Raw genomic sequence first — 6,000 nt, forward strand, 5'->3', positions numbered from 1 at the left:
TGCCCAGAAGAAACCCTAGTGGTGAATCCTCTGGGATGTCTGCCATTCTCCTTGTGTGTAACAAGGATCTTTACCAGACACAGAAGTTTTTCTAAGTCTAGCAAGAGGAAAAGCAACTGGGCTCTCATTATTTTTCTCTTTTAGATTTTAACCTCCTGCAGAGAAGGTGTAAGTATAGGTAGCAAAGTGTTACAAAACTGGATTGTGAGATACAGGCAGGCAGTAGAGTACTGTGCTTGCCAGCAAATGAAATATGACAAAAGAGGTATTTTTACTAGGCAAAGTATGAAAGGAAAAGTGAAAACAGAGTGGTGAAACTATAGGGCAAAAATCAGAAAAAGACAAGCCTGGGATTCCTCTCACATTGGCCTCTAACCTACAATCCTAGAAGGAATGCAAATGCTGAAACTCTGGAGCATCTGGGGGCAGCCAATGATACTCAGTGCCAAGAAACATGGAACACCTGAATATCAGTCAATGAGTGTCCTCACACCAAATGACAAATATCCTGTAATATTTAGGGGCTGACCATGCTGAAAACCCTGAAACATCCAGGGGACAGCCAGGAGTGAAGCCCAAACACTTGATTGGGGCTGCAGAGCAATATGACTCTGGCATTCCAGAATCAACACAATTGGGGATCTCTTACAACCTAGTGCCTTGTTTAAATAATTACCCAAATATAACTAGCAGGGAGCTAAAGCCGGAAAGAAAATTCCTGTAACCAAAACATAAATATCAGAGTAGAAAAGAAAATGAAATAAAATGGCTGACAGAAAAAAATGTGATGACTTTGGAGAAGAAAGGACCAAGCAAAGGGACGACAAAGGATATAGTTGGTCAAGCATGCTACAGGAGACTTTGAATTGACTACCTAGCCAAAGCCCTTATTTCTTGGCTCACCTGATATTGGTGGGGGTAGAGGGGACACTCACCAGTCCACAGGAGCCAAAATGGCACACTGATCAGTCTTCAACTTCGGGTTAAGGTGGAAGTCTTCCAGGTTAAGGTGGAAGTTCCCCCAGCTTGGGTAGTTTTGGCTGCTGTGAGGGCACCAGCATGTGGTCCTGTGAATGGCCTGCTGGATTGGTGGGTCTCACCGGAGGCAGCACTGTGGCTGCTCACCCATCCAATTGGCTCCACTGCCTGTCAGGAAAGATAATGGCTCTTCAAAGAGCCTTTGGTTAGTGTTACAGCTCTGCAGTATTAGCAGCTCTTTATTGTTACTGCTGCCATCTCTCACCATCTAGCCAATTGTTATCTCACCATCTCTGGCTATCTAGCTGAGTGCCCTCTCACCATTTCTCACTGTCTAGCCAACTGCTGTCTTGCCATCTCACTGATGGCTGAGCGCCATATTGACGTCTTTGCCATATTGATGTCTTCATTATCTGTGGTCACCAGATGATGCAAGCAGGTAGGTGAGTCCTGAAATTGGTGCTTAGCCTGGGAGAGTTCTTGGCTTAACCCAGGAGAGAATTCAAGGGCGAGCCAGTGGTATTAGATAACAATCCTTTATTGAACCAGAGCTGTTCCTTGTGGAGCAGTGCTAACTCCTAGGCAATGTGCCCAGGGTCAGCAGGATCTAGGCTGTTGGCAGCTGTATGTAGACCCATTTTTAACTACATGCAAATTAGGGGTGGGTTATTCAGAACTCTTTAGAAAAGAATGGCCACTTCCCGATTGTTGCCATGGAAAGGGGAGGTACTTGCAGGCCATTGTCATGGCATTTGTAAACTATCATGGAACTGGTGGAAGAGTCTTATGCTAATGGGCAGTGAGGACAACTAGAGGTGTTTTCAGCAACCCCTGCTGGCTTCTGCATTTCTTTACTTCATCCTGGCAGGACCAGAAAGTAAGTTCTGCTTGTCTCTTAGCTCAGTTTCATCAATACTTCAAGGGCTTACTGTATGTTTTTTACAACATCTCTCATATGTGGTAATGCTATGTTCTAAATGTGTCTCCCAAAATTCATATGTTGAAACCTCATCACTGATAAGATAGTATTAAGAGGTTAAGCCTTTAGGGGGTGATTAAGTCATAAGGGTGGAACTCTCATGAATAGGATTAGTGACCTTATAAAAGATGTTTCAGAGGGCTGCTTGGCTGTTCCATTTCTTCTGCAATGTAAGGACACAGTTTATCTCTTCTGTCCTTCTGTCATTTTAGGACACAGGGTGAAGGTGCCGTCTTGAAAGCAGACAGTAGTCCTCGTCAGACATCGGATCTGCCTATGTCTTTATCTTGGACTCCTCAGCCTCCAGAACTATGAGAAATAATTTTTGATTGTTTATAAGTCACCAAGGTGGTGGTATTTGTCATAGTAACCTGAAATAAAACTAAGACAGAAATTGATACCAGGAGCAGCATTCTGCTATAACAAATACATAAAATTGTGGGAGCAGCTTTGGAATTGGGTAATGGGTAAAATCAGAAAGAATTTAGAAGTGAAAGATAGAAAAAGCCTACATTTCCATGAACAGAGAGTTAAAAGAGATTCCACTGAGGGTTCCGAAGAAGAAGAGGGCCATAGGGAAAGCCCTAGTCTTCTTAAAGATTACCTAAGAACTTGGTTAAATTGTGCCAATTTCCCAGTGCTTTGTAGAAAGCAGAACTTGCAAGTGATAAACTAGGATATTTAGTGGAAGAAATCTCTAAGCAAGGAGTTGAGGGAGCTGTACGGCTTCTCTTGGCAGCTTAGAGTAAAATATAGGAAGACAGAAATGAATTATGGATAAAATTCAGGCCGGGCACGTTGGCTCATGCCTGTAATCCCTGCACTTTCGGAGGCTGAGGCAGGTAGATCATGAGGTCAGGAGTTCGAGACCAGCCTGCTCAACATAGTGAAATTCTGTCTCTACTAAAGACACAAAAAATTAGCTGGGTGTGGTGGTGTGCGCCTGTAATCCCAGCTACTCAGGAGACTGAGAGGGGGGAATTGTTTGAACCTGGGAAGTGGAAGTTGCAGTGAGGCCAGATCAAGCCATTGCACTCCAGCCTGGGCAACAGGGTGAGACTCTGTCTCAAAAATAAACAAACAAATAAATAAGGCCGGGCGCGGTGGCTCAAGCCTGTAATCCCAGCACTTCAGGAGGCCGAGGCGGGCAGATCACGAGGTCAGGAGATCGAGACCCTCCTGGCTAACACGTTGAAACCCCGTCTCTACTAAAAAATACAAAAAACTAGCCGGGCGCAGTGGCGGGCGCCTGTAGTCCCAGCTACTCGGAGGCTGAGGCGGGAGAATGGCAGGAACCCGGGAGGCGGAGCTTGCAGTGAGCCAAGATCGCGCCACTGCGACACAGTGAGACTCCGTCTCAAAAAAAAAAAAAAAAAAAAAAAAAAAAAAAAAAAAAAAAAAAAACAAATAAATAAATGAATAAATAAATAAAATTCATAGTCAAAATGTAAGTTTAACCATGTAAGAAAATTTAAAAAGCGGCCGGGTGCGATGGCTCAAGCCTGTAATCCCAGCACTTTGGGAGGCCAAGACGGGCGGATCACCAGGTCAGGAGATTGAGACCATCCTGGCTAACACGGTGAAACCCCGTCTCTAGTAAAAAAATACAAAAAAAACTAGCCAGGCGAGGTGGCGGGCGCCTATAGTCCCAGCTACTCTGGAGGCTGAGGCAGGAGAATGGCGTGAACCTGGGAGGCGGAGCTTGCAGTGAGCTGAGATCCGGCCACTGCACTCCAGCCTGGGTGACAGAGCAAAACTCCGTCTCAAAAAAAAAAAAAAGCATGCTTGGGAGACAATACCAAGGATGTGGCAAAGTGAAAGTTGGATAAGAAGATTACTATGAACATAAAGAGGCCAGATGACATTCATCATGACAATGGAAGAAGACTCCCAAAGTGTTTCAGAAATCTTTGAGGCTGTCACTCTAATCACAGATTCAGAGTTCCAGGTCCTTGAAGGCAGAAATATTTTAAAGAAGGGGTTCAGGGGGTCCACCGGAATTTGAAGCTTGCTGCCCAGAACCACCTCAAGTCTTGTCTTTTTGCATTCCAGTGCATGTGATCCTTGGCTTCTCCAGCTGTGGCTACAGAAGGCCCAGATGTAGCTCAGGCTGTCTCTGCAGAAGTCACAAGCGGTAAACCATGGTGGCATCTGCATGATGCCACCTCTGCAAATATACGAAGTACAAAAACTGTAGAGGAATGGCTACTTCCACCTAGATTTTAAAGGCTACCTCAGAGAGCTTTGGGTCTCAGGGAAGACCTGCCACAGGAGTAGGGCTTCTGCAGAAAACCCCCACTAGGGCAATGCCCAGCAGGGCCATGGGATGGAGCCACTACAGAAAGCCTGTATTAGGGTAAATCCAAGGTAGCAGGGACACTGTGAAGTCTTCACTAGGGCAATGCTCAGCAGCGCTATGGGAAGGGCCGCCTCCACAAACCCTCACTAGGGCAATATTTAGTGGAGCCATGGGGGCAGGACCATCCCCAAGGTCCCAGACCTGTAGAGCCACCAGCATACAATGCCATACTTGGAAAGCCACAGGCACCTAACTCCAACCCAAGAGCTGCTACATAGGCTGTGCCCAGCAAAGCCAACACTTGTCCCAGTGTGTCCAAAAGGCAGGGCATGGAGTCAAAGATTATTCTCAAGCCTCAATATTTATTTATTTATTTATTTGTTTGTTTGTTTGTTTGTTTTATTATTATTATATTTTTTGCCTTGTTGAGTTGTGGAATTACTTGGGACATATTACCCTTTTTTATTTTCTATTTCTCTCTTTCAGAATGGCAGTGTCTATCCTATGCCTATCTCATGATTGCATTTTGAAAGTACATACTTTGTTTGATTTTACAGGTTCACAGCTAGAGAACAGTTTTCACCAAGGTGAGTTGTACCTTGAGTCTCATGTGTATCTGATTTAGATGAGACTCTGGACAACATATTTTGCATGTGAGAAGAACATAAATTTTTGGGGCCAGGGCAGAATGTTGTGATATGACTGGGTCCACATAACCCTTCATCTTGAAGAAGCTAGCATATCTATCGTACAGTGGAATGAGCCATCAAAGATCAATTACTGTGCTAGCTAGAAAAACAACTTCTGTCCTTCTGGATACAGTATATGTTCTAAACCACTAATCAATATGTGGTGCTAATTCTCCCATAGCTATAAATTATAGGATAGGTAAATAAGAGATGGAATTGAAAATGGTACCTGTCATAATTCCATCGAATTAATCACTTGCATACTTTTTGCTTTCTGTCCTTGTTACTCTTGGCTCTACTGGTTTACAGATTTTGATGCCAAAGGAAGAATGCATTTATCAGGGGACACAATAACAGTTCCATTGAACTGGACTCCTGATTTTCACTTGATCAAGTTAGGCTCCTCTTATCACTAAGAAAACAAGCTAAAACAGGGATTATAGTGTTGGCTAGTGTGATTGAGTCTACCTCTCCAGGGAAAACACAGTCGTTGCCACCTAATGGGAGTAATAAAGATTGTGAACGACATATAGAGAATTCCCCTGAAACATGGAACATCTCCTTGTACTACTGCTGTTAAAAGTTAATGGTAAACCACTTCAGTCCAATGTAATCAGAACCTTCCATTCTCAGGTCTATCAGGAATAAAAGTGTGAGTCACTTAGCTGCAGGTTGCCTTTGATGAACTTAAAAGTACTTGCTGAACTTGAAAAATATAACAAGTACATATATGCGAAGAAAAATCATAAATGTCAACTACAGTAACGTCATCAGTTGCACAGCTAAGTACTGTTGAATCTACATATGTTTTCTTTCTTTATGGGTTAATTAAATAAGTATGTAAGTTAATTAGTATCTTTTTTGCCCTCAAATTCCCCTAAACTATTTGACAAGGGATAGAGGGTGTTAGTTCAGAATATTATGGCAAAATCACATAGAAATACTGATAGGAGAAACAGATGTCACCAGGTATGTTGAACTTGTAGCCAGGTGGAATTACTGATGATTTTTAAAAAATATATCTCCTTAGTGAATATTTTTTGATAGGTTAAGCA

The 6,000-nt window shown here is 43.2% G+C and overlaps 1 long non-coding RNA gene across 1 annotated transcript; it reads left to right on the forward strand.

The window, feature by feature from the left end:
- Positions 1-1,749: 1,749 nt before the first annotated feature.
- LOC117062710 lies at positions 1,750-5,721 on the forward strand. The gene is made up of 3 exons (XR_004428503.1): positions 1,750-1,938; positions 4,814-4,843; positions 5,579-5,721. It is a non-coding gene; the product is annotated as an uncharacterized LOC117062710 (long non-coding RNA).
- Positions 5,722-6,000: the final 279 nt, after the last annotated feature.

This window comes from Trachypithecus francoisi, unplaced genomic scaffold (assembly GCF_009764315.1).
Source record: "Trachypithecus francoisi isolate TF-2019V2 unplaced genomic scaffold, Tfra_2.0 Lachesis_group17, whole genome shotgun sequence".
Taxonomy (NCBI): Eukaryota; Metazoa; Chordata; class Mammalia; order Primates; family Cercopithecidae; genus Trachypithecus; species Trachypithecus francoisi.